The sequence below is a fragment of the Tursiops truncatus genome, chromosome 2, assembly GCF_011762595.2.
Source record: "Tursiops truncatus isolate mTurTru1 chromosome 2, mTurTru1.mat.Y, whole genome shotgun sequence".
Classification (NCBI taxonomy): domain Eukaryota; kingdom Metazoa; phylum Chordata; class Mammalia; order Artiodactyla; family Delphinidae; genus Tursiops; species Tursiops truncatus.
The window spans coordinates 96,744,441-96,771,530 of NC_047035.1; the positions used below are offsets into that span (position 1 = coordinate 96,744,441).

At 39.0% G+C, this 27,090-nt stretch overlaps 1 protein-coding gene across 1 annotated transcript in view; it reads left to right on the top strand.

The window, feature by feature from the left end:
* Positions 1–27,090, top strand: part of LOC101333605 (protein unc-13 homolog C-like) — a 332,514-nt gene that overhangs the window by 174,991 nt on the left and 130,433 nt on the right. The window contains exon 13 of the mRNA XM_073801032.1: positions 9,936–10,032. The gene's annotated coding sequence lies outside the window, so the exon portion shown is untranslated. The remainder of the gene's footprint in view (positions 1–9,935; positions 10,033–27,090) is intronic.

Here is a 27,090-nt window from a genome sequence, read left to right on the forward strand (position 1 = left end):
ACTTTGAGTTGTTCATAGAAGAGTTTTGTTGAGAGGTTTTAAAAATAAAGTGAGTGTACATACTCTACTTAAACATTTGAATAGATTGACTCTCTCTCTTTCCAGCTGTCTTCCCTTCTGGATGGGTATACTCATGAGAACATGCTAGAAAGAAGGGGGCTGTGGTGCTCTCTCATGGCTGAAGGGAAAACAGGAGAATTTATATTTCCTTCTTAATTTCCAAAAAGGTTGATTGGCAGGAGGCAAAATATGTAAATTAATTTCATATATGTAAAAATTAAAATTCAATTCTAGTTACTTCTTAGAAAGCAATCCATAGGATTAGGAGACCATGTTAAATACCTAATCAAGTGTCACAATATTCCTGGACAGTAGGTGAAGAACGTTTTTTTCAAATAGTAAATAATGAGACATATAAAGCTTGATGAATAAATACAACAGGTTACAATAAACACAGAACATCAATAGCTGTCTTCCTCCACTTAGCCTTGAGTTGGAGTGTTCTCTTGATCCTCTCTGTCTACTCTCTGTCTCGGTGAGCTGAATTTATTTAGTGGCCTGTACTACCTCATTGAGAGGAATTACACTAAGGTGTCCCACCAAAGTCAAGAGATTCACCTCCTCTGCTTTCCCCCAAACAGCTCCTTTTCCTGATTTTTTCCTCAGTCTCTCAGGCTCAAATCTCAAGTCATTGTCACTGCCTTATACTTCCTCATGACCCATATTCAATTACTCATCAAATCTTCTTTTCTCTTCTGTATATCATTTCCAGGCATGTATTCGTTCCTTCCCCTATTGTCACCACCTTCAAGTTCTTATTGCTTTATGACCAGAATACTGCTCTAATCTTCCAGTTCTGTCTGTGATAAGCCTCTCCTCTGAGCATCTGTTCTGCATACTACTGCCAGATTCATTGTCCTAAAAAATGCCTTGACCATGGCACATGTCGCTCACTCCCTGCTCAGAAACTTTCAAGGACACCACATTGTATATGAAATGAAGCCTCGACTCCTTAGTGTGGAAAAAAGACACGTTTCCCAAGCACATCCCAGATTGCCTTTTTCAGCTTTACCTTCTGATCCCTGACCCAGTCTCTGCCCCAATTAAACAGATTACTCAGAATTTCCACATACTGAAATTTTATACAATTCCATAGTACTAAATTATTTGCATCATTCATTTACTAATGCATCATATACTTTCTCACGAGATTTCACCTTTGGTCTTGACCTATAGTTTAAACCTATTTTGTTGCATGTAACTTGAAAAAAAAAAATTCCTAGCAAGGCTATAAACACATCAAGTATCTGTAAACTTTGGCAAGTTACTTAAAATTTCTGCATCTTAACTTTTCAACTAGAAAATAATGGCACCATAAAGAGGATTGCTTCATAGAGTTTTCATGAAGATTAAATAAATAATATAGATTAAATGTCCAAGGAATACTGGCTACTCTTAATTGTAATTATGTTCATCTTGCTCACTAACTTGTATATAAAAGGGGGGTGCTCAGTAAATTTGTTTGCTTTTATATTTAATTTGAATTCTGTAATATCAGTTATTAGAGAAAAAGACTAGTAAGGGAAGGAGAGAGGCTGGTATACAAAGTAGGAAATAACAGCAAAAAAGTAAAGTCAGAAGGGAATATTCAAACCTCTACTGTGACTTAAGATAGTAATTTCTTCAGCAGTTACATTTAGAACAAATTGGAATAGCTTTGGACACCCAAATTTTTTTTGAAATCAAAGGCCCTGAGATTCTCACATTCTTATGTGTGTTTTCCATGGTATCAAGAGGCAGCAAATACTAGTTATTTTCTATATTACAGAAGGTATGGGTTTCATGAAGAGTCTACCACTGTAAAATAGTCCTGAGGACAAGAAGAGAGATTAGCCTATGACCAGTGACCCTGATTTATTCTCACTGTTTAGAGGTGTGAGTTTAGGAGACACTCAGTAACTCTAAGGTAAATGTCAGGATCTAGTACCCGTGCAGCTCATGAGCATAAACACTGAAAGGCAGAAGTGTAGCTTCAAGAGAGGTGGAATACAAACAGTTAAAAACAGGGGAGTTGCCTGCCTGACTTTATCTAGGTCAGAACCTTGTCCCAGTATAAGTCCAGGTCAACTCCCTGTGTTGTGTCTTCCTGTTCTTGATCAGGGGTTCAGAGATTAAGTACTACTTTTTCAGTTTGGTGTTTCTAGTAACAGTACTTTCCTCATTGGCTCTATGCCTCATATCCCCCTTCATTTCCTTTGATCTTAATCTTCCCCTTTTAACTTCAGCTAATAATCTAGGATGCGGTCTACCTCTCTCCTGTTTAGTCCTGTGGTACACCCAACTTGTGTCCACTGTATTGGTCTTTACCATCCTGGCTTCTGCTTTATGGCATCCAGCTCCCAATGGATTCAGCAATAGACACAATTATATAAAAAAGTCCAGGGAATTCCCAGTGGTCTTTTTCAGTTTTCTAGAAGGAATTCTTAGAGTATCTGTTTATTCCAAGATGGGAGGCAGTATGGCTGATTACACACAGCTGTTTTTACTTGTGACATTTCATACTGGAGAAAAATTTCCCCCGAAAGAGTGAATGAAGAGTCTGAGTAAAACCTGAACTGAATTCCTTGATTGATCTTGAAATCTCTAAATTTCTCCATAATGATGGTGACAGGAAGGAATGTCAGTTAGGAGCGGCAAAGTGTGGCCAACTCTAGAATCTATGGAGAGAAAACTTGAGGCTGGCTTTGTAAGTTTTCCTTGAGAGTTACTGGCTTTTATATTACCTTCCTCTTAAGACCCTTGACACTATAAGCCTGGATTAATTTCTCTCATAGTCAGTTCTAGTTGTCTGCCCTTCCGGCCCTACCCACAAGCTAATATTTACTGATTTTTGTGTTTGGAATATAAAGCTTTCTTCCGTGAAAATGGAAAAGTTGTCTCTTAGAAAGCAGAAATTTTTAAAGGTCTACAAGATGTGACACAAATTTCAAATGTCAAATGTAATTAGAATTATAAGACTCTAGATATGGTTTTAAAAAAGCTATAGGAGTACCAAGAGAGTACTTGTCAAAGTACTTAAAAGTTCGGGTTGCCTATTTTAAAATTATTTCTCAGTTAATCCACATATTGTCTCCCTTTTCTTTGTGAACTCCAGCTCTTAGTTCAGTTATCTAAAATGGCTTGAGGACAGATGATTTACTGTAGTGCTTAATATCAGTTGAAAATGGACCAAAAAAGAAAGACTGTTCATATTTTCTTGCAAAAGATGTGTTACTATATGTCTGTGAATATTAATGAGTGATAAAACCAAGCAATCTGTAATCTAATGGAGAGATACTGTGACCCCTTTTTCATCGAGAGTTCAAACGCTAGCGAACAATTAACTAATTTGTTGCAGTTTCTTTAGAACCAGGATAGATATAATAGATACTTATAGGTGATAATACTATTTAAACATTAAGATATCTTATGTTTGCAATATTGTACAAAATGATAAATGTACAAAATGGTATATATTCATTGTGATGGCATGGAAGATTCTCAAGCCTTCCCCTTAGCACTTTCTATATTATAAGATGTTAATTTATGCTTATCATAATTGGCCTTTATTTAATACATTTTAATTATTTGAAATTGTTGAGTTTGTCATTTTCTATTTAGTTAAATAGCACAGTGACGAGAGATGGCTGTCTGGATAACTAGGATCCTAGTTATTTGGTTTGGGAGGTAGTTGAAATGACCTTTGGAATGTAAGTTAACCCCTTTGTAGATTGATTATTAACACCGAGGGAACTGTTATGTCCCAAGATCAGAGACTTAGATCTCAACACATTATATTTGTGAGGAAAAAAATTGGTCATAAAGAGAGAGAGAAAAGAAATTACTGTTATGCAAAATCCATCTCTTTTCCCAGAAAAGCAATTGAAAGCCAGCATTCTCGTGAAGGGAAACTAGAACATTAACTCCATGCCTGAGAGACAGTACACTTTTCATATTTCTGAGTACCAGCAGGTTTAACTTAATTACACTTTACTTAGATTACTACTGAAATTAGTCTGTGTGTCCTGAGGCCTCAGCAGGTGGCTCTGGAAAAAGGTGGGGCAGGAGTGTCACAGACAACAGGAAAAAGTCAAGCTTGGGTTCGAAATATGTCCACAAAATGCACATTTCAGAAATCCCAGCACACCAAGGTGACTGTGTTTACATTTTCTCTTCTTGCTATATGCCTTAGGCCACCTGAGGGACAGCTCTTGTATCTTCCTGATTGAGAGATGTATATCCTGCCTCTTGAGCGGCTGCCTTTGTCCTAATTAGACAAGCTATACAACATTTATAGTCTAGGGGATTCCTTCTGGGTTAATTACAGAGCTGTGAGCAGCTTTTGCAGAAATGAAGCAAGGTGAGTTTCAGACAAGATGTGTCTGTGTGGTTTTAATGTGTAGTGACCTGTGCAGAGGACGGACGACTTGGCTTTTCTGAACCCTCTCTCCCTCACCATCTAGTCAGGTCTGAATTTCAAGTGCTTTTCTTTTCTATTCTTCACAGGACTGTGAGCTCCTTGAGTGCAAGGCTTGTGCCATTTTTATCCTCACTGCAAAACTGGTAGAATGCTTACATATATTATTTGCAGAGGAAAGAAAGACCTAGTAAGTGAAAATGGTTCTGATGTGATACGATACAGCAATTTCCTGCGTTTGAGATTATTAACAATAAAAGATAATGGCTAAAAGAGTTTTTCTTGGTATCTCCTCTCAAAAAGAGGGGATGATATAGGTTATGATTATTGAGCAGAGAGAATATTCCAGGCAGAGTGAATGTTGTGGGTCAAGAGGAAATAACAAAGTAATGAGGGGAGGACAGCAAGCTGGTTTTGCTGCTATTTAAGAAGGCTTTGGGCAGTTTGGTAGGCTCTACAGAAGGAATGTGAAAATGGTAAGTAGAGGACCTGCCATCAAAAGCTCTTACATCTATTGGGAGAGGGAAACTTAAACCCAAATTATTATACAAAGAGCGAATTAAGGGTGGGCTGCCAAAGTTGCGAATGTGAATGCAGGCTAAGTATGAATTACAGGTGGAAGGAATGAATTGTAAGACTCCCCATTGCAACAGTAACGGTCTGATGAGGAAATGAAAGTACATTCTATTCAAGCAAAAGGTTAAGAGATATGTTGGCAGAGAATATATGGTGAGGACTGGGGCTGTGGGGAGGTCTGAATTTCATGGAGTAGGCATCAAGGAGTCACTTTTTGGGTGGAAGTGGGTTGGAAAGAAAATACTATTGTTTATTGCTTGCTTAATTAATTCTCCCTGTTTATTCTGATCTTACAGAGGTCAGAGACTGTTGGTGTTTTCCCCACCATTGTGCACCCCAACTTAGTGCAGGTCACAACACATAGCTAGTGTTCAATAAATATTTGTTGGGTGAATGAATAAAGGGCTGATATCTTCACATTGTTAGTATTTTTAAAAATTTTGACTTCAAATCTAAATTTCTCAATAGATTCCTCTTGAATATATCTTTTACTTTTTCATCTTCACTAGTAGTCTATTCTGTGTAAAACACCATGCAAGTACTGGGGTTAAAAAGAATTGTCCTTCAAAGAAGAGGCTTGAAGCCTTATTATGGAGAGAAGACACAGGCAGGTACCATGCTTGGTGTGAGTAGAACATTAGACGATAAACTGAGCTGTTTCTTAATGTCAGCATATTGTTCAGTAGTTTGGAATCTGGTGAATAAGTAACTTCCCTCAAAATTGTGATCAGATATTTCTCACCTGAACACTATGGTTCAGTTTGCATTTATCAATGAAGGCAAGGTTATGCAACCTCAATTACAGTCTTGGAAAACTGTCAACAAATTCTGATTAACAACTACTGCTTAATTGTTAAAAAATATTAGGTAATCTTTCTGGTTCCTGCCTGAAATAATAGCCTGATAAGAAATTCAAGGATAAAAATACAAAAATAAATAATTAATTAATCATTAGTCCATACAATTCCTAAAGATAGCAGGGCAGGGCAATATCTTAAATTAAAACTGTAATTCCTCATGTTTCACGTATTTTGCCATTAAATTTATAGATTTCTTCTTTGGCAAACAGGATTTGTGCTTTGTTTATTATGCAATATAAAACCTGTTTTCTTTTTCTTTCTTTTTTTTTTTAACTGTTGAATACAAACACAACCCAAATACAAACTAGAGGGAGGATTATTTCTCACTATGTGTTCAGATATTCCTTAATTTATGCACCATATAGGTTTTCAAAGTATCTGCAAGCTAATATCAACGTTAAATTCTCTAGAGAACTAGCTTTTTGTCTTCTGGAAAATTGTGCTAAATATCTTTGTAAAGCAAGTATCAATCCATTGATTTACTTGCTTTTTAAGTATTAACTTGCTTATATTGATGCATAACTGGACCTTTTTTTGACAACAATGACAGCATGGTCACTCTGTCCTCTGTTTTTAAAAGGAGCTGTCCTAGGTATAGACATGTAATACTGTAATACCCCTGCATCTCCAGTTTGGTGGAGATCTCTGGAACTGTCATGATACGGAAATCAGGGAAAGAATTGGGCTAAAATGTCTAAGACCATATTCACGATTCTTTCTGATTATGAGCACTATCCCTAGCAGGGTAATGACGTAGGGATTACTTAATTGGGGAAGAACACGTAAAGGGAGAACAGACCAGCTTGTCCAGAAGGTAAACAAGCCATGACAACTCTGAGTATCTCTGCCTCCTCACCTTAACCCAATTCTCCTTCCTTTCCGCCTCCCTTCCTCCCTTCCTTCTTCCTTCCATTCTTTTCTTTTTCTAAATTTTTTTTGTCCATCTCTCTATTAAAACATGCCTGTTTTGTGTCTCATTTCCTTAGTTATTTGGAATGTTTTAAATTATTACAAACATGTAGATAATTATTTCATGTATCCACAGAATCATCTATGAAAGCGAGACCATGAATAAAGAATAAATAAAAAATGATAGAGCTTTCAGGAGAACGCAACAAAAAATTAGGAAGTTTAATTGCAGAGCAGGAGGACAGGGGACTGCTTTGCCGTCTGCTGGCCATGAAATTGGTGACAGAACCCTAGCTTCTATTGGGATATTCATATTTGTTTATAAGGGGTTTATTGGAGGCATACCTAAGTGTTATGTAATAAAATTTGAGTCTTTTATTTTTAAAACTTTTCAGTAATGATATATGTACATATCTTTCTTACCTCATGCCCTCTTGCAAAAATTGTAAGTTTTCTTTATAGTTTTCTTTTTATTGTGTAAATGATTTAAGGTGAACATGTAGACAATGAAAAAAATAGTTTAAAGAAGAATAAACTAGGTGTGTTAGAAGTAACAAAGGACTTTTTATTTATTTGGTAAGATTTCAGGGCCATGAAGTTCTTTTGTTTGGAAAAATGGAAACAAAAAACAATACAATCCTTATCTTTCTACCCCCAGGATACTGATGCTTTAATTGTGAGTCTAAAATTCTTCCAAGCATCCAAGAAAAGTACATAAGTTAGGTTGCATCAGTTAGTAACATCTATAGTCATCAGATTCTTTCCCAAAAGTTGTGGTAGATCAGCTAAGACCTGGGTAATTGCCTACTTGAGGTCTCGAGAGAGTGGGGCAGAAAAGGTGAACAAAGATGAGGCTAAGTTGTTGGGAACCGAAAATGTACACTTCACAACTTTGTATATTTAGGGCTAGGCATTTCTGGGCATTTCTGGGCATTTCTGGGCCTCAGTTCCAAGGCTCAGACCATCTGGCTGAGAGCTCTATCAGATGCTAGGAAACCTTTCATTTAGAATAGTGTTCCATATTTGGACTCAGCTAGGACATGAAGAATCTATCTTAGAGATGCAATTTCTAATAAAGACCCATCACGAATTAATTTCTTAACTTCTGTACAATATATCAATACAATGCCTTTTCAGTAGAATATTTACTACATCTATATTTAGTATGTTCAGTAGTATATTTAAATGGATAATCAGGCAGTTTAAATTCAAATTATGTTCTCCCTGACGTAAGTATTACTTTTTATATTTTGCCAATTATCTATATAAAAAAGTTATATAATGTGAAGGCTTTGGAATTTCATATTCTGTATTCAGATGTAGGCACTACCACTTTCTAGAATTGTGGTGTTAGGCAAGGTACTGAATTACGGCAAGCCATGGTTTCCTCCTCTCTATAGCAGGAATAGTATAGTACATTTTTTAGAGGATTGTTTCCATGATTTAATGAGATAACTTTTAAAATACTCAGCATAGTGCCTGGAACAGAGCAAGCAAATATTAAATGACAACTACTATTATTAATATTTGTTACCCATGAGCTGTCTCTGCTACTTACGATATATTGTGACAATAAAGAAAATATATTTTATAGACCTGGAGTCACATAATCTGAAGATCAAAACTAGGGCATATTTAGGGACAATGTGGAAACCTGTGAACTGGTGTCTGTGCCAATCCAGGAACCAAGACTCCCTTCAGCTGAGGGCCATTCCAGGGATTGACTCAGGGGATGTGTACCTTGGTCCTGAAGGTATCACACTCTAGCATCCATTATAGTCTGCCCTGTGTGCCTCTCAGACACTCTTGCTTCATATCTCAAGTTAACCATCTGGGATAGCTTGCTGGTCTATTATCCCGGGGAAACTTACATGAACAAAGTTATTAGAATGAGCTAGAGCCCTAGTAATCGCAACTGCCCTGAAGACCACAACCCATCATCTTCCTCCTACACCTCACATTTTAGGTGTCTCCTACCAATGGCTAGCACTTCTGCTGGTCTAGCTGGCTTACCTCCTGGGGTGACCCAGATTATCATCCCTGAATGATCTGAGACCTCAGTCATCTTGCCATTCTTCTCCATTTACCATCAAATCTGGCAGGCGATTGTTAAGAGTTTCCTCAGTGGCTTTTCTGGATGCCAGATGTGTTCCTCCTTGTTTACATAATGTAATTTTGGCCCTACATTCTCCTAATGATCAGAGTCAATTCCTCCTGCCATAAGTTTAAAGAGACCGAATGGAAACCATATTTTAAAACTTCATAGTTCTTTCACTGTGTGTCCTAATAGAAGCAGTCCCACTCTTGGAGTCAGATGCTCTATAATCAGAGAAACCTAAGTTGTAGGGATGGGAAGTACACATATTCCAACTGGGACACTGAGAGTGATAATAAGCAGGGCCACTTCTTGGTTTCCAGACCCATGTATTCTATCTACTGGGGGCACAATACCGTGTGATGGTCATGGATTTAGAATATATACTGCATTCTGTAGTATGGTACCCACTCCATGAGGGTGTCATTCTTAAGCTGGTACTTCAAATGTGTTTTCAAAGGCTATTATTATTAAAATTATTAGGCTGAAAGTTTCTGGATTTTGATGTGGTATGTCATAGAACTAGTGGAATCCATGGTAAGGAGCACACTGCTGCACAACCACTACTGTAAAGTAGTCCCCTTGGTCGAAGATGAAATTATGTGGGTGAGAAAGGCAAATTTATATCTGGAATTGTGTTGATTCCAGTGAGTGCAGCACTGCCCTTTCCAGAGTAGAAGTTCAATGTAATCAATCGCTACCAGGTCACTAGTCGATATTCTTGAAAGACGTTGTATCAGGTACTCAGCATTGATCTCTCTTGCTGGAGCGTTGGGCATTCATCAGCAGTAGTACCAAGCTCAGCCTTGGTGAGTAGGAGCCCATGCTGTTGAGTCCATGCATAATCTCTATCTCAACCACATTTGGTCAAATCATTGTTTACTTGCTTATTTATTGCTACTTCCATGGTGAATACTCTCTGGTGGCCATAACAGGCAACTCAAAAAATTTCACACTTTGAGCTCTTCCCCTCAAATCCACCCACATGCCTCTTCTGTAGGTTTCTTTGAACCTGATCTTCCAATTTTTCTTCTTGCAGGGTCCTGTGAAATCAGGCAAGCAATTCACCACTGCTCACGAGTCCACGTATATTCTTACCATGGACCACTTCTCTTTCCAACAAAGTGGATGATCAGGTAACCTACCCCAAATTCTACCTGTTGGGAGGATTTTCCCTCACTGCTGTCTTTCAGTGCCATGTTGAGTGGGATAGTGTAGCAGTAGTCCATTTTCGTGTACTATCCACATACTGAGATACCCACATACTAGACAACCTGTCCATGCACTAAGTTCAGATATTTTTTTCTTCTTCCCTTAGCCACTAACAAGGGATATCCTCCAACAGGGAAGTAAACACACTCGCACACTCACACATACATATACCCACACACTGAGGGAGAGACACTGGTGAATAGTAGTGAATGTCCAAAGTCTATGTCATGCAGCTTACTTGTGCCCTGTGACCCTGGTCCTGTCTGATAATCCCAGACATACCATTTCCATTTTTCAGTGGATTGCTATTGGGTTCACCCAATCTTATGATTTGGTGAGTGAGACAGAACTCAGCTCATGTTAGGTAGTTCTGGCAGCATGGTCAAGTGATGCCACATGCTCAAGTGCTCCATACATATTGGGACCCAGTTGCAGATTGAGAAGTTTTAAAAAATAGTATATAGGTCTCCTCTGCAGAGGTCATGACCTTTCTCCAGAATCCAGGGGTCCACATTATCCTGTTGGGGTTCATCATAAATTCCACAAGGTAAGTTTTTCACCATGGATGTCTCTTTTCATAGGGTCTGAACTATGTCAGTCTTCATATAGCATATGAGTCAGAGTAGTATTTTCAAGTATGGATTATATTACTTCCAGAACCAGAAGAGACTACCACATTTTGGATGTGAGAGGCATTGATTTATTTTTTCCTTTGGAAGGAATAGCAGGGTATCCTCTAGACTACTTCTGAAAACTACACTGGTTTGAGCCATGATAAGGTTAATCTATCTTTGGAACTCATGTGTTTTATCAAGGCCTTCTTGTTCAACTTCTTGTTACGTTTTGCTCACTAGATCCAATTAACAGGATATCATCAATGTAGTGGACCAATGTAACGTTCAGAATACGCAGATGATCTAGGTCCTGGTACATGGTGAGAAAATGGCGGTACATGGTGGTTCATCATGGGAAAACACAGCCTAGGGACAGGATTGTACATGCTTGTGTGCCCCACCTGAATTTGAACTGCATCTGAACCATTTTCCTTTTAAGGATAGAAAAGAATAAATTTGCTGGTTCAATGACCATATACCATGTATCAGAGGCTATGTTAATCTACTCGAGTAAAGATACCACATCTGCACACCAGCTGCAACTGGGATGATTACTTCTTGAATTTGCGGTAGTTCACTGTCATCCACTAGGATCTATCTGGGTTTTGTAGGGGCAAATCTAGTGAACTAAATGAGATGAGTTTAATATAGATAGGATGGAGACAGCCATCACTTAAATCTTTAAGGGTAATACTAAACTTTGCATTCCCCAAGATGTGATAATGTTTTTTATTTACTCGCCTTCCCCACTATGATAGATCTAATCCCACAGGCCCAGGAATCAATGCGGAGGTTCTGCCAGCTACCATATGTGTTCATTCCATTTATGCATAAGACTGAAGGAATTATCACTGGGTGAGTCCAGGGATCCAGTGGACACACTGAGATTCATAGCTGAGCTAAGTACATTTAGTACCTGCTCTCATATGCTCCTACTCTGAAAGAGGGTTCAGTTCGCTTAGTATCGATGCCAACTCAGACTGTGTCTCACAGTCCTCAAAGTGTCTGGATATTCTCTTTTCCCCAGTGTGTGGTTATACAAGTAAGGCCCTTTGTTGGAGGTCTATGGGAATCATTACCATATTCATTTGTCATAGTAGTGGGGTCCACACCTCATGGAGACCTGGCCTCTCCTTCAGTCACTGGGTTCTGGATTTGAGTATTGGCTCTGGTCCAGAAACTAGGCAAGAGATTTATCTTCTTACTGGGGAAGCTGTCCTCAATTCTCTAATCACATATCCATAATTTTTTTCTTGTGTAAATTAAAGAGTATCTGTGGAGGGGTGTGCATCTATCTTGCCTCTAGGAACTGCATTCTCTTAATCATCTCCATAGTTCTCTCTGAGTTGCCTCATGGCTGCCACCCCACAATTGCAGTTTATTATGATAGTTTCACCCACTTTGTTTTTGATAGTTCAATGCTACTACCTCACCTAAATTGTTTGGGGATCCTATTATTGCTATTGTCATTTGAGCCTAGTTCTGTAACATCTCTGGCCTATAGAAGATAGTCATCACTGAGATACTCAGTGATGCCATTGGGAAACTCACCACTGCATTACTTATCTCATTGAAAAATGATGTGTTTGCCCATGGAAAATTTTTTGGCTGGTCAGTTCCTTGGCTTTATATAGTATATCTACTCTAGTACACCCACTTCTTTGAGACTTACAAACCCTTTTTCTACTGTGTGCTACTATTTCTACTTGGTATAGACCATAACATTTTCCAAGCCTCCAAGAATCACTGTAAAGTTGTGTTAATACTGTCTCCCGTGATCTTTGCCAGGTGTTAAATTCAATATCATAGAAGATTGCTTCAATAGCAGTAAATTCTTCCCTATCTAACTTTATATGCTTCCACATGGATCTAGTACTCACAGAATCCAGTTCATAAGTACTCTGTCAGTTCCTATATGTTCCTATTGGTGTGTATATGTTGGTGAGGTCCTTCAGTTTCTTCAACATATTGTCTTTTTGCTCCCTTAACAGAGTCCAGTTTTATTCAGCTGGATTATGTTATGACTTTTCCCTAGTTATCTGTCTGGAGGTCCATGGGAGTGTTTTTGGTAGATCTTGATGGAGAGCGCACAGATTTTCTTGCAGTCTTTAAGCAAGGGTGGAGCACTAGCCACTAACAGGGGGAAGAGGCCACTTTTGCAGTCTCAGAGGATCCAGGGGAATCTGAGGATTAAAAAGTTTCAAGTGAATCAACCCAGATGTCCCCAGCAAATGACTCATAGTCCCATTTTTTCCCAATTAAGGCCCCAACCTTGGCACAGCCAACTTGCCTAAATTGAGAATTAAACATTCTCTGGATCTCTGCCACGCTTATGATTAATTCCTGGGTCTGATGCTCAGCTTTTTTCTGCATCTGCTGCAGGAGGTGAGAATTTCTTTATCTGGTGACATGGATGTCTGCTGTCTTTACATTTAGCCTTAAATTGTTGACTTATCACTCTAAGCCTTTCAGTGTCTTTCTCTACTGCATTAAGAGGCCCCAGCAACAGCTATTCTATTTCACAGTGCTAATCACTTCCTCTCCTCAACCTCTAAAATACTTTAAGATGTTGTACATACAAGTTCATCTCCTTCCACTGGTATCACACCCTAGTCTACCACTAGTGAATATTTTAACAACTGTCCTGCTGCACAGTACACCATTGGCTATCAGTTTTCTACCTGGCATCAGTGACTGGGCCCTCATTGCCAGTCCAACAGAGAGGATTCAGGTAAAATATCTCATTTTAGAGCTACTTCCTCCATACTCCCTTCATACCAACTTTTTTTTTTTTTTTTTTTGGCGGTACGCGGGCCTCTCACTGTTGTGGCTTCTCCCATTGCGGAGCACAGGCTCTGGACGCGCAGGCTCAGTGTCCATGGCTCATGGGCCCAGCCGCTCCACGGCATGTGGGATCTTCCCAGACTGGGGCACGAACCTGTGTCCCCTGCATCGGCAGGCGGACTCTCAACCACTGCACCACCAGGGAAGCCCCATACCAACTTTTTAAAGTCAGGTTTTCTGGGAAACAGACTATGAAACAGAGATATATGTGCAGAGCTTCTTTTGGGAGAAGCTGAGCCACAATGCATTTGCAACAGAGGCCTCAGCCAGTCCTACAGGAACTTCTGATCCTAGGATGGCCTCTGTGTTAAAGCGAGAGGGCTAGGCATTTGGGTGCCCATGTCAGTTAGTCATTGCATGTGGGCTGACCCAGAGGAGGGGCAATAACCCCTTGGCCTCTGCCATTCTCGGAAAGTGACTCAGCTCCGTGCCTTTGTCATTTGGGTGAATGAGTGACTTTGTCCTGGAGAGGGTGTTTGTGTGGCATACCACAGCTCTACCATACCTTTCCTTTAATCCTGAGGGTAGACTTGGATGGGAGGTTGGAATGCAAATATTATAGTCGAGATTACTTTGATTTTAATATCAAGGACATACAGAAAGTGTATGTGCTCTGGGAAACCCCTTCTGTGTTCTTCATTTTTTCTGTGACACAGCAATTTACTCAGAAGGCTTTCTCACTACTAATTTTTTAAAAATTATTTTTAGATTATATTTTTAAATGTATTAAAAGTTAGCAGATTGTGGTTCCTTGTTGTCAGAGATCATCTCTCTAATTTCCTACATCATTGCTCTGAGTCTCTTGTTTTTAGCTGTCATCAAGTCCTAAGGAAAGGGTCTGGGCTGAGTCAGGGGGCCAGGTAAACACAGGTACAACCAGAGACTGAATCTTAGTGTAATTTTATGGGAGGGAGGAAAGGCTTACCTTCATTTGTGAACAGGGGCTTTTGAAAACTTGAATTTCGATAGACATTGTATATTGTACGTCTGTGGTTATTTGAGATATAAAAATTTTTGTATTGCCTTCTTAATTTCTTCCTATTTTCTTATCTCAATTATACCAGCACCTAGACTTGTCATAGATCAAGTTAACAACTGCTTCTCTGGTGATTACTTATTCCCAGATGTTCTTTGAAGTAAGAGCTGGCCAATGCTAAGCATGTTTTAATTTTAAACTGAAGAGACTTTCCATGTATAATTTAGTGTTCCATAATAAAAAATATAAGAAATTTTTAAAGAAGTGAACTTGTTATGTTGAATTCTTTATTGGGGGCATGTATTGCTTATCATTATGTAGAATGTGCTCTATTTTTGCTGGAGAAGTTAAAAGATGTCTTGCTATTAGGCAGTTTGAAATAATTTATTTATAGATTTACTTTAAATATACCCTGTGATAGAGGAAAAGGATGAAATTGCCCCTCTTTTTAATGAAACACTAATTTTAATTTACTTATAATTGCCACACCCATTTTGCTTACATGCTCTGAAGCATAAGTAATTGACTTTCACCCAAAAGTTAGAATCAAATGAAGTTCCATTGAATGAGGAGAATTGCACTGAATCTAATACTCTCAAAGGGGAAGGGAGGGAGGATGCTAATTATGTAAGCATCTAATTTTTGCTCTGTTGGCAGGCTGTATGACATTCATTAGAATTTAAAATTCTCACTTTTACTACAGAATAAGGACACATCTAGAGTTATGTACAATCAGCGAGGTGAGAAGAACAGCTAGGAAGTCATATCAGTAGTTAAGTGTAAAAGTCTGTGGTGAGGATTAAGTGAATATATGTTCTTTAATATATACTTTTTTTTAACATCTTTATTGGAGTATAATTGCTTTACAGTGGTGTGTTAGTTTCTGCTGTATAACAAAGTGAATCAGCTATACATATACATATATCCCCATATCTCCTCTCTCTTGCGGCTTCCTCCCACCCTCCCTATCCCACCCCTCTAGGTGGTCACAAAGCACTGAGCTGATCTCCCTGTGCTATGCGGCTGCTTCCCCTCTAGCTGTCTATTTTACATTTGGGAGTATATATAAGTCCATGCTGCTATCTCACTTTGTCCCAGCTTACCCTTCTTTAATATATTCTTTAGAGTACAGTGTTCTTTAGAGTACAGTGAGGGGAAATTTTAGTACCTCCATAAAAATGTTTAATTTTTTGTGGATTTTTATTTTATAAAGAAAGGCAAAGACCTCAGATGAACATGGGTGAGGGCCTGAACTCAGGCAGTAGCTCCTGGAATGGAAAGGAAGTGTGGATAATGAGAGAAATAGTCAAGTTTAGGACCAGAAGATTTAGAACCAGTTAGAAGTTTGGGGCAAATAAATAGAGGAAGCAAAGGTGAACCTGGAGTTCTAGTTTGTACACCTAAGAGAATGTTGGTTTTGCTAATTAGTACTGTACAAGAAATTTAGAGAACTTTGTAGTTTATGGATGAAGATGAATTTGAATATGTTGACTATTGAATTTAAATATTGAATTTGAGATGTTAATAGTCATTCAGACCAAACTGATCAACCAACAAACAGGAATTAATGCAAAGAACAGAAGCTAGATGCAGACATACTAATTTGGTAGTTAGAAGAGAGAATAAAAGAATAAAAGAAGTCTGAAAAGAGGAAGAGAGACCAGCGAAGGACCTTGTTAGGGCCTCTTTGTAAAGAAGAACACACACTTATTTACGCTAGTGTCTCACAATCCCTTAGACAAGACTCATAATGGCCCCAGACACAGGCCTAAAGAGCAATCAGAAACACAGGATCTGCTCCTTCTGTGGCCCTGTGGTCTCTTATCTCTGCTTTTGATGACCTGTCTGCATGCTTTTTGTTGTTGTTGTTCTGAAAGTATGTTTTCACTGCTCAGTTTTTCCAAAGATCAAAGGTTGATTGGTCAGGTCACAACGTTATATCACTTCCTTGTTGAAATGCCTGAAAAGATCTGACAAAATCTCCAGGTTCCAACTCCCAGTTCCCAAGATAGAAAAGCTAATTGGCCCAGTTTCCATCATGTAACCACTCTGGTCAAAATAACTGTATCCAGAGAGAGGCTGTATTGTCGTGGAGGTAGAAAGAAAGGCTGAGTGGTTACTGGTTTCAGATGCAGCAGAGAGGTTAGGGAAGATTAAGGTTTTGTACCAATATGCCCAATTAAAGAGAAATTTTAATAGAGTTCTGGGGCCAGAACTGGACAGCAAGAGGCTGAAGATGACCAACTCATGAGGAAGTAAACAGCAGGACTCCTGTGAGGTAGATGAAAGGTACAGTAGCCTGAGGAGGTAACAACATTGAAGGAAAGCTGCCTTTTGTTTTCTGTTTACAATAGGGTAGAATATAAACATGCTTATTGCTTAGGTTGGATAGACCCAGTAGAGAGAAAGAGGTTTAAGATGCAAGCAAGGGAATGGACTTGAGGGTATGGGGAGGGGGAAGGGTAAGTTGTGACAAAGCGAGAGAGTGGCATGGGCATAGATACACTACCAAACGTAAAAGAGATAGCTAGTGGGAAGCAGCCGCATAGCACAGGGAGATCAGCTCGGCGCTTTGTGACCACCTAGAGGGATGGGATAGGGAGGGTGGAGGGAGGGAGACGCAAGAGGGAAGAGATATGGGAACATTTGTATATGTATAACGGATTCACTTTGTTATAAAGCGGAAACTAACACACCATTGTAAAGCAATTATACTCCAATAAAGATGTAAAAAAAAAAAAATACAAGCAAGGGAAGAGATAGTTGCTGGAGCATGGTTCTAGAGGTGGTGAGAGATGATTCAATCAAGAGCACAGGAGGAGATATGACTTTTGGAAGGAAGACATCCTTGTATCATAGGATGTTCAGTGAACATTCAGCGCTGAAATAAATCTCTCTCTGAATACTTATCGTAGTTGTTCCAACTGGATGACGTTAAATCTCTGGATAACTTAGATCTGTTCTTAGTCATGGAGGCATTTCTGTGTCAGCTAGATTTCCAAGCAGGTATGAGAATTGAAGTCTGGCCTTTGTGATGAGACTGGATGTCAAAAGAACCTTTTATTCCCTAAACAGAATGTCTTTCTGTTTAGACTTTTATGTCTTTGAGTGCACAGCCCAACTGATTTTTCAGTACTGCATGGTCTAACTGGGGCAACAAAAACAGTCCTAATTTTCATACCAAATTCAATTAAACCAGTTTCCACCTTTCCAGAAAATTGATTCTCAAGTGCTACTTCCATTATCAAAGTACATGCTATATTTTAATTTATTTTTATTTATTTATATAATTTTTTACTGGAATGAGATTTAGAAACAGTAAAATACATAGATTTCAAGTTTATAACGTGGAGAATTTTAAAAAATGAACACACCTACTATCCCAATTAAGATAGAGAGCATTTGTATCACCCCCAAATGTTTTCTCATGTCTCTTTGAAGTCAATCCCCACCCTTCATAGGCAACACATTTTCAGTTTCTGTTGTCATAGATTAGTCTTGCTTTAACCTTAATATAAAAGGAATCGGAGAGTATTTACTCTTTTCTGTCTGGCTTCTTTGCTCAACACGTTTTGAGATTCACGTGTAATAGTGTTTCATTCTGGTTTTATTGCTGATTAGTGCTCCACTATTTTATTTTTTAAAATTTTATTTCTTTATTTATCGGCTGTGTTGGGTCTTCATCGCTGTGCGCGGGCTTTCTCTAGTTGCAGCGAGCGGGGTCTCCTCTTGGTTGCGGTGCATGGTCTTCTCATTGCAGTGGCTTCTCTTGTTGCAGAGCACAGGCTCTAGGCACGTGGGCTTCAATAGTTGTGGCTCGCGGGCTCTAGAGCGCAGGCTCAGTAGTTGTGACGCATGGGCTTAGTTGCTCCGTGGCATGTAGCATCTTCCCGGACCAGGGCTCGAAGCCATGCCCCTGCACTGGCAGACAGAACTCTTAAACACTGCACGACCAGGGAAGTCCTACTATTTTAAAATACTGTAATTTGTGTACCCTTTCTCCTCCTAATGGATATTTTCCCACCTTTTGGCTATTATTAATAAGGCTGCATAGAAATTCTTATACGTTTGTTTGAGAAAATATGTCTTAATTTCTCTTGGGTAAATACACAGGAATGCAGTTGCTGGGCCGTAGTGTAAGTGTAGGTTTAATTCTATAAGAAAACTGCTAAAGTTTTTAAAGTGGTTATATTCTTTAACATTGTCCTGTTTAATGCATAAAAATTGTAGTTGCTCTACATACTCTCCAGAATGTGGTATGTAACCCAGCTTTGAAAATTTTATCCATTTTCATCTGTATGAAATGCTATATCATTTTGGTTTTTAATTTGTATTTCCTGATAATTAAGGCTATACAATACATTTCCATGCACCTCCTGGTTAGTTAGAAATCAGTCTGAAATTGTCACTGACTACTAACCCATTGTATTGCTTTTAAGGATATGCTCTTGCTATTACAGTGAATTTTTTGGACAGATCAAAAACCATAAAAATGAGCAAAATGAGCTAGCAGTGCCTAATCATCTATGAAGAATACTTTGTGAACAGATTTTTATTGAGACACCCAAGGTGAAGAGCTCTTTAGATTTCATTAATTAGGCATGTGGACACCTGATCAGTGTACCAGTTTGCCAGCAATAATCATAATTTCTTGTTAGAGATATATTCAGTGTAATTTTAGCATAAGGCATATTTTTGGCTGAAATATTTTATGGTATAGGCAACTCTTGTAGAAATTCAATAATATCTTATAAATTTGAACCTTACTTTTTCAGAATGTGTGATAATTACTTCATCCAAGAGGGTATTAAATTTGTATTAAGAACAGGATAAATCCTCTCCCCTGACACCCTACTAACATTTAGGTCGAGTTCTGTTTATGGTTGAACAGATTAGTGACAGTTCATAAAATATTGGTACATTTCTTCATTGCTTTTTTTTCCCATTGAAAATTAATTAAACGACTATTAAATATCAGGCACCCTGGTACATTCCATTAGGGAAGACAGATGCAAAAATGAGAACTTATATTACCTCATGCTATTGCTATAATACATGTAATGCAGTGTAGTACAGGTGTGTGTGTGGTTCAGAGAATGTATCTGTGGTGTCCAAGTGGGCTCATGATACAGACAGAGGGACACATTAACTCCTGCCTGGGCCATCAGAGGACTTCTGCAGGGTGGTATTGACCTGGACCTAGAATCCACCTTGCCAAGTAAGGAACTGAAGACACTCTGGCTGCCTTCATGAGTTTTGGCTTAAATAACATTTTGCTGAAGTAAGGGACGGAGTGATAAAGAAAAAAGTGGATATTAATGAAACCAAACACTATGCCTCACCAAGAAATGTGACAGATGTGTTCACTCTCATTATCACGTAATCTTACACATCTTGCAAACACCCCTAGGACATAGATAATATAATTCCTGGTTTATATGTGAGGAATATGAAATATCTGTGGTCTCAATCCCAGTTTCAGAAATGTTAAAATGTGAAAATATGCATGTCTTAGAATCAATAAAATACAATAAAATCATTGTTACAAGTTTCTCATCCACTCCTGTAGAGTATGTAACATTTTAAAAGGAATAACTTTTAACTGTATATAACACTACACATTTTTATCTTCCTCACAGGCCTTCAGAATTAGTATGATTCTTACTCTACCTTGAAAAAACACTGGGCAATTTGCACTCTAAATGAAAACTCTAAAAGAGGGGCTTGTTACAATGGGCCTTTCTTGGCTGTCCTACAGTCAGGAAGGAAATGGGGGTAGAGGAAAGGTCTGCTCAGATTGGGATCTTATTGTTATTTGTAAAAACAAATAATAACTAACATTTCTGAGTACTTCTGCGGTTCTAGGCACTCCTCTAATTCTCTCTTACTTAATCTTTACAGCAACATGAGGGAGTTGGTACTGTTATTTTCTCATGTGTCAGATGAGTCTGCCGAGGGACACAGAGGTTAAACAATTTGCTTACTGTGTACGGCTAGCTTGAAGCATAGCCGGGATTCACCGTAGGCCGTCTGGCTTAAGCCTCCATCCCATGCCCCACCCCTGACATAATGAATAGTGTATGTTGGAGCTCAGCTGGGCACCAAACGGAATACGCCTTCTATTCACCGAAGACAGAAGTGCTCCCTGATAGAACTGACGTCAACCTGCTTGAACAGTGTGCTGTGTATGGTTTGGGAACCACACCTATATTGTTCATATTCTAGCCCCATCACTGAGTAAGTCATTAGGGTCTTTGAGTCTCAGTTTTCTTGTTTTTAGAATGAGATTAATATTTTACCTTGTGAGGATTTTTTTAAGGTTTAATAGTTGAAAAATATTGAAGACAGAGTGATGAAGATAGCAAAAAGTGCTTAGGAAGCTTAGATGCGGGTGTGTAATTTGCTCTCACAGGGATCTGAGGCCCTGCCTTGGCACAGGATGCTAGGCTGGTAATGTGTCCAACCAACCTGGTGGGACAGAGACATGGGAAACATTAGAATTAGTGGCAACTTTTGCTCCAGAATGGTGTTTTTCCTAAATGGCCTTCCTTTATACGGCTTAAGTGCCAAGTAAGAATTCCAATACATGTCAAAATTGCTCATAAGATTTTCTTACAGAAACCTCTTTTAATATCAAAAGACTTTCTAGCTCCAGAAAATTACAGATGTTGACTACAGAGAATCAAGGTCAAAGTCAAATCATTTAAGGATAGAGTTAGATTACTACATCATAGAATGTTGCCATGGTAGGAAGATGCCAGCCCTATGGATGTGATTGCTTTAGAGGAGGGCAACACAGCACAGGGAGAAAAACAGTGAAGTTGGGGCGGGAGACCTGCATTTTTGTCCCAGCTCTGCTGTTGGAACTCAGGCAAGTGTTTTGACCTTTCTGGGTTTTCATTTCACGTTGTGCACATTTGAGGATTAGTGCTGTTTGAACTGTACTCTCCAAGCCCTAGGAACCTGTAGAGGGTCTGTATGGGCTGTAGCTAGTGTGGAAGCAGCAGGTAAAGTAAGACTCCGGCACGGCTTCTTTAATTCAACCAAGGGGCCTCTGCTTTGATCAGTTATATTCATTGAGTTTCCACGTCTGCTTTAGTTGGGGGGAAATAAAAATAAAATAAAAAAAAATAAAAAAGGGGTAATGGTGAGTTGTGAGGATAAAAACCAAGTAAACTAAAACAACTTGTCTCTGAAATGACATCATTCTAAGTTGCTCATCTGTAGCCAGTGTACCTGTGCTCTGCTCTCTGTACATGTCTGTGGGCAGAAGTTGCAAAGACTGAAAAAGACCTAGTTCTTATTCTCCAGACGTGTGTTCTCTAGCTGGAATAGGGCCAGGCCATGGCCAAGACAGTAAGCGGGCAAGACTTAAAGGCTCCTCAAGTCTCTCATATCTGGCCTATCCTACTACTTGTCTCCTTTGGTGGGAGACTCTCCCCAACCCCATGCTTTTCTGTGTTCTCTCTGCTCTCCCTCCTTCTCTTGAGGAATGGTCTCATAAACATTTTATACCAAGATACAAAGTGATATATGCCTTAAAACCTTGGAGCCCCTTGGTGAGATTTGCATTTCATGAAAGACCAAATCTTAAACAAAGGTGATAAAGCTCTAATTATAGCTTCTTCTTGAGGCAGGTGTTCTTCTTCAAACATGTTACATAGGTGACCACTTTTTTCTCTAAGGTTGGCTCTTATGGGCATAGCAGTAGAGCCTGGTGTTTATGAGAAAGGACTCTGAAGCCAGTCAGTTTGGGTTGCATTTCTAGCTGCATCACTTCGTAGCTGTGTGTCTTTGGGCCAGCTACTCAGGTTCTCGGTTTCTTCATCTGCAAAGTGGGGATCAATTACAATACCTACTGCAGATATTATAAACAAACATTAATGTAGTAATCTCTACAAAGGACTCAAGACAGAGTAAAGCATATAATAAGCATTAAACAAATGGAAAAACATGTACAAGAGCTATTTGGTAAATAGTTGAGAAGAATGATGAAAGACTGAATATCATGGTTTAGACTATATGGGATATATGAAAAAGAAAAGATGACTAAGTAGTTAAAGAAACTATTGCATAAAAGATTAGTCTTGATCTGGCTTTTAAATGATTGAGGCCAGATTAGTTGGAGGACATTCTAGGCAGGGTGAAGAACAGGAATAAAAGTGACAATGGAGGAATAAGCTTAGTGTATCCACGGAACCGTGAAGAGGCCTAGAATAGAGGGTATACAATAGTCTGTAGCAGGAGAATAAGAATAAAACTATATTTAAGGAAGATTAGATGGAAATCAGTTCATGGGATGGTTTGGAGTGGCAGAGGATATTACTTTAGGAGGCTAGTAAGCTATTGCAATATTAAATATCTAGAGTAAGGAGAAGGTACATTATTATAGTGAAGGAACCAAGTTTTGGAGTCAGGAGACCCAGGCAACTACTTTAGCATCTATGAGACTCACCACCCCTAACCATAAACTGTGGATAATATCCTCATAAGGTTACCGAGAAGATCAGGAGTTGATACATACAAAAGTACTTCGTAGGTTCCAAAGAATTAAAATAAGAATTACAGAATTACAGAATTATTAGTACTAGATGTCATTGTGCACTCCTAAACCAAAGTAGCAGCAATGGAGGTGAGTAAAAATGTAGATGGGCTGTTGTTTGATGAACAAATTCATGAAATATCTTATTAGCTAGAAAAAAGAGGGCATGAATCATTTGGCCCTCATTCTTGGGGAAATGGGGCTTTCTATTTATTAAAAAAATGATTTGTTAGCTTAGGATAAACCTCTTAAGTTTGCTCATTTTTGTTGAAAATATTTTCATATGTATTTGTTTATTGTTTGTGCCTTAACATAAGGCAAAAAATGAAGTGTTCACAAGGACATCATTTCAGGTGTTACTGTGTTTCAGCAGTTTTCATTGTCATAGTCATCCCTGTGACCATCAGTTACATTAGATATAGAATTCTTTTACTCCTTCATATAAAAAGATATATAAAACAGTTATAAATCTGCATTGATCCAATAAAGACATTCTAGGAGATGCTTTTGAAAACTTGATCTTTTTATTTTCTTATCTCCTGCCTTGTCCCAGCTCCCCTGCTGGTCCCTCTCATCAGCTCCTTGTGGCTATTGGTGTGACTAGCTTTCCCTTCCATTTCCAGCTACCCAGGTTTGTTACATTGTTGTGCTTTAAGGATCCTGCTCATGAAGTTTGCGGTCAGCACGCTGGCCAGTGCTGTTTTCCCTTGGGCCTTCTGGCTCTGATGAGCTGCTGCCGTGTGTGGTTAGGTTTGCTCTGTCTCTGCAGCGGCACCTCTTCATTCCCATCTGATGGGAAATTTCTTCCAGTCAGCTGTTTTCCAAAGCACCAAGGATTTCCTGTTGAACAGATATTTGGTGAACCATGTTCATATATTTCTCTGATTTATTTTTGGAAAAATGTCTCTTAAACCAGCAGTCAGAGAGTAGAGGGTATTTGCTGCTGAGGTGCTATAATGAGAAACAGAGGCTTTCTTGCTCTCTTCTGGTGGGAGATCAATTATCCTCCTAACAGGGTCCTGGATGCTTAACACAAAGTCATTGCCAACAAAGGAGCAGTTAAGAGTGAGACTTCCCTACTGGGCTGGTAGCAGGGATTAAGCAGATAGTAATAAATAGAAGGTCAGAAACGCAGGTGGCAAGCCTGAGGTTCCTACACCAGAGGTGGGAATTCAGCTCAGGGCCTGTGAAGGAAGCATCATGCTGAAGTAGAGACGGCAGGACTTGGGGAGGCAACCTAGTAGGGCTGTATCACATCGTGCTTCTTTGCCTTCTTCCTCCCTTGCAAGTTAACATTTGGATACCCAGTTCACCTACTTCACTGGATTTGATAAGGAACTTAAAATTGTTTATTTATCTGAAAATACTTTAACTTAGTTTTGGTAATGATTTAGCAATAAATTGCTGACTGTTCAAATGTTCATTAGCTCTTTTAGCCCACAAGGATGCCTACTGTTATAGTCATACTAAATAGCTCTTTTACAAAATGGATTTGTTAACATACAGGCAAAAAATATTTTACTCCCCATTGAACCCTAATAGGCAGTTTGGAATTGATACACTTGGAGTCCAAATCTGGGGCCTGGAGTCAAGGCTGTGTTTCTTGTTAGCTGCATATATTAAGGCAAGTTTCCTCAAAACTCTAAACCTCAGCTTCATTTTCTGGAAAATAATAATACTAATTTCACACAATTATTATGGGAATGAAGTGAAATGAGGTAAATTTTAGAAAATTACATACACAGTGCTTGGCACACAGTAAGTAATAATTAAATATTATTACTAAGGCACCTCATAATAGTCTAGTGTTTTAATCTTTTTCAAAATCCTCCTTCCCAAAACTTTAAATCTTACCCCCAAACTTCGTTACTGAAAAGAATGTGTGGCTGTATAATGAAAGGTAATACAACTGGAGGGTAAATATGAGATTTTGAATTCAAGTGAAGAATCATGTGATGATATGTTGGTCTCCCCATCCCTTCTCAATCCCTTTGCCTCCCACATACCTCATACTGATGCTGATTTTGTCCTGATCTGGGGTGCTCCCATTTTTTTAAAAAAAAGAACTTTAGAGAGGAGAGTAGGTATGTGGATTTGTATGTGGCGGGTGTCAGGACTTGTGTCAATTACCACTGGCAACATTCACTTTACATGCAACTGATAGCTTCATAGACCCCAGGACTAAGGACCAAGATATCCTTTTTTTTTTTTTAAACGTAGATTTAATTTATTTACTTATTTTTGGCTGCGTTGGGTCTTTGTTGCTGCGCGCAGGCTTTCTCTAGTTGTGGCGAGCGGGGGCTACTCTTCATTGCGGTGCGCGGGCTTTTCATTGCGGTGGCTTCTCTTTATGGCGGAGCATGGGCTTTAGGTGCACGGGCTTCAGTAGTCATGGCTCGTGGGCTCCAGAGTGCAGGCTCAATAGTTGTGGTGCACGGGGTTAGTTGATCCACAGCACGTGGGATCTTCCCGGACCAGAGCTCATATCCACCTCTCTTGCACTGGCAGGCGGATTCTTAACCACTATATCACCAGGGAAGTCCCCAGATATCTTTTTGCTTTAGTTATCTTTCATAAAGCTCTGGTGGAAGCTATTGGGAAGGAGGATAACGTGGTGCCATTTACTAGCTGTGTAACTTTAGCTGTATCTTTTAATCTCTTTGAACCTCTTGTTTCTTCATCTGTAAAATGGACATATAATAATGTCTTCTGTGAAGACAGGTTTCTGTGAGGATTAATTGGGATAGTTTAAGCTTCTGGAACATAACAGGTGTTCATTAAATGTTAGCTTCCTTCTCTACCCTGGCCACTTGTCTAAAGGAAGTACCCCACCTGATATCTGAGACTCAGTAACCTTAGCAAGGCAGCTGTGGCTTTGTAAGAGAGAGAGAGAGAGAGAGAGAGAGAGAGAGAGAAAGATGGAGACAGAGATAGAGAGAGAGAGAACCCAGTGACTAGGAAGGTGAGATTTCAATATTGGAAAATTGTCACTGGACCATAGAGGTATAAAGCATTCTCCATTTCCCCTCCAGTTTCTTCTTTAAAATATATGCTATATTTTTTCATTTCATCCTCCAACCTAGCAGGATTCCTAAGTTTCCTCCTACTTCTATCTATCTTAGTTTTCACAAGAGATACCACACTATGAATCTTCCGTCATTACTTCTTGCATCTTTTCGACAGCCTTCTTCGTTCTCATGACAACTAATATGTACTGGGCTTTGCTCTGTTTTAAATACTGTTCTAAGAACTTCACATGTGTTAACTCATCACAGATATCCCATGAGGAGGTACTATTTCTGTCACAATTTAATAAATGTACAAGTGAAGGCAGTATAGAAGTGACTTTCTCAAGCTCATACAACTATTGTAATATGTCTGAGAACTGGAATTCCAATGCAGGTAATTGGAATCCAGAGGCCGTGCTGAAAACCGATAACCGTTAGTGCCTTCTCATCAAATAGCACTTCTAAACCTAAGTTTCAAACCTTTCCACATTCTGTTTAGGTTTTGCCCATCCAGACCCATCTCCCTTTAGTCCCCATCTCTCTCCAAGGTGGGTGCTTCTCCATCTTTGGACACGACATGAATGTTTGGGATACTTGCCTTCTGCTTATACTGATTTTCTTTCTCTGGATCATTTAAGGCCCAGTTTAGCTAGTTCAGCCTTCTTTGTATCTTTATTGTTTATCTAGTAATTCATCGGCTTGTTGTTTCTCCATTCATTCATTTGTTCATATATTTATTCATTTGTCCAGCAAATATTATGAGTCGATTACATATCAAGTAACATAGATATTTAAAGTTAAACAGGACATAGCCTCTGCCCTTCAAATCACAGTCAGATTTGGAGATAGACATATAAATAAAATATTTCACATAAATAATTACTGTATTGTAAGTTACCATAACAAAGGTACATTCAAGGTATTGTGGGAGCACAGGGGAGGAAGTGCTGGGCTCTGAAGAGGTGCAACAAGATGATGCTGATCCCTGCTGGATCTAA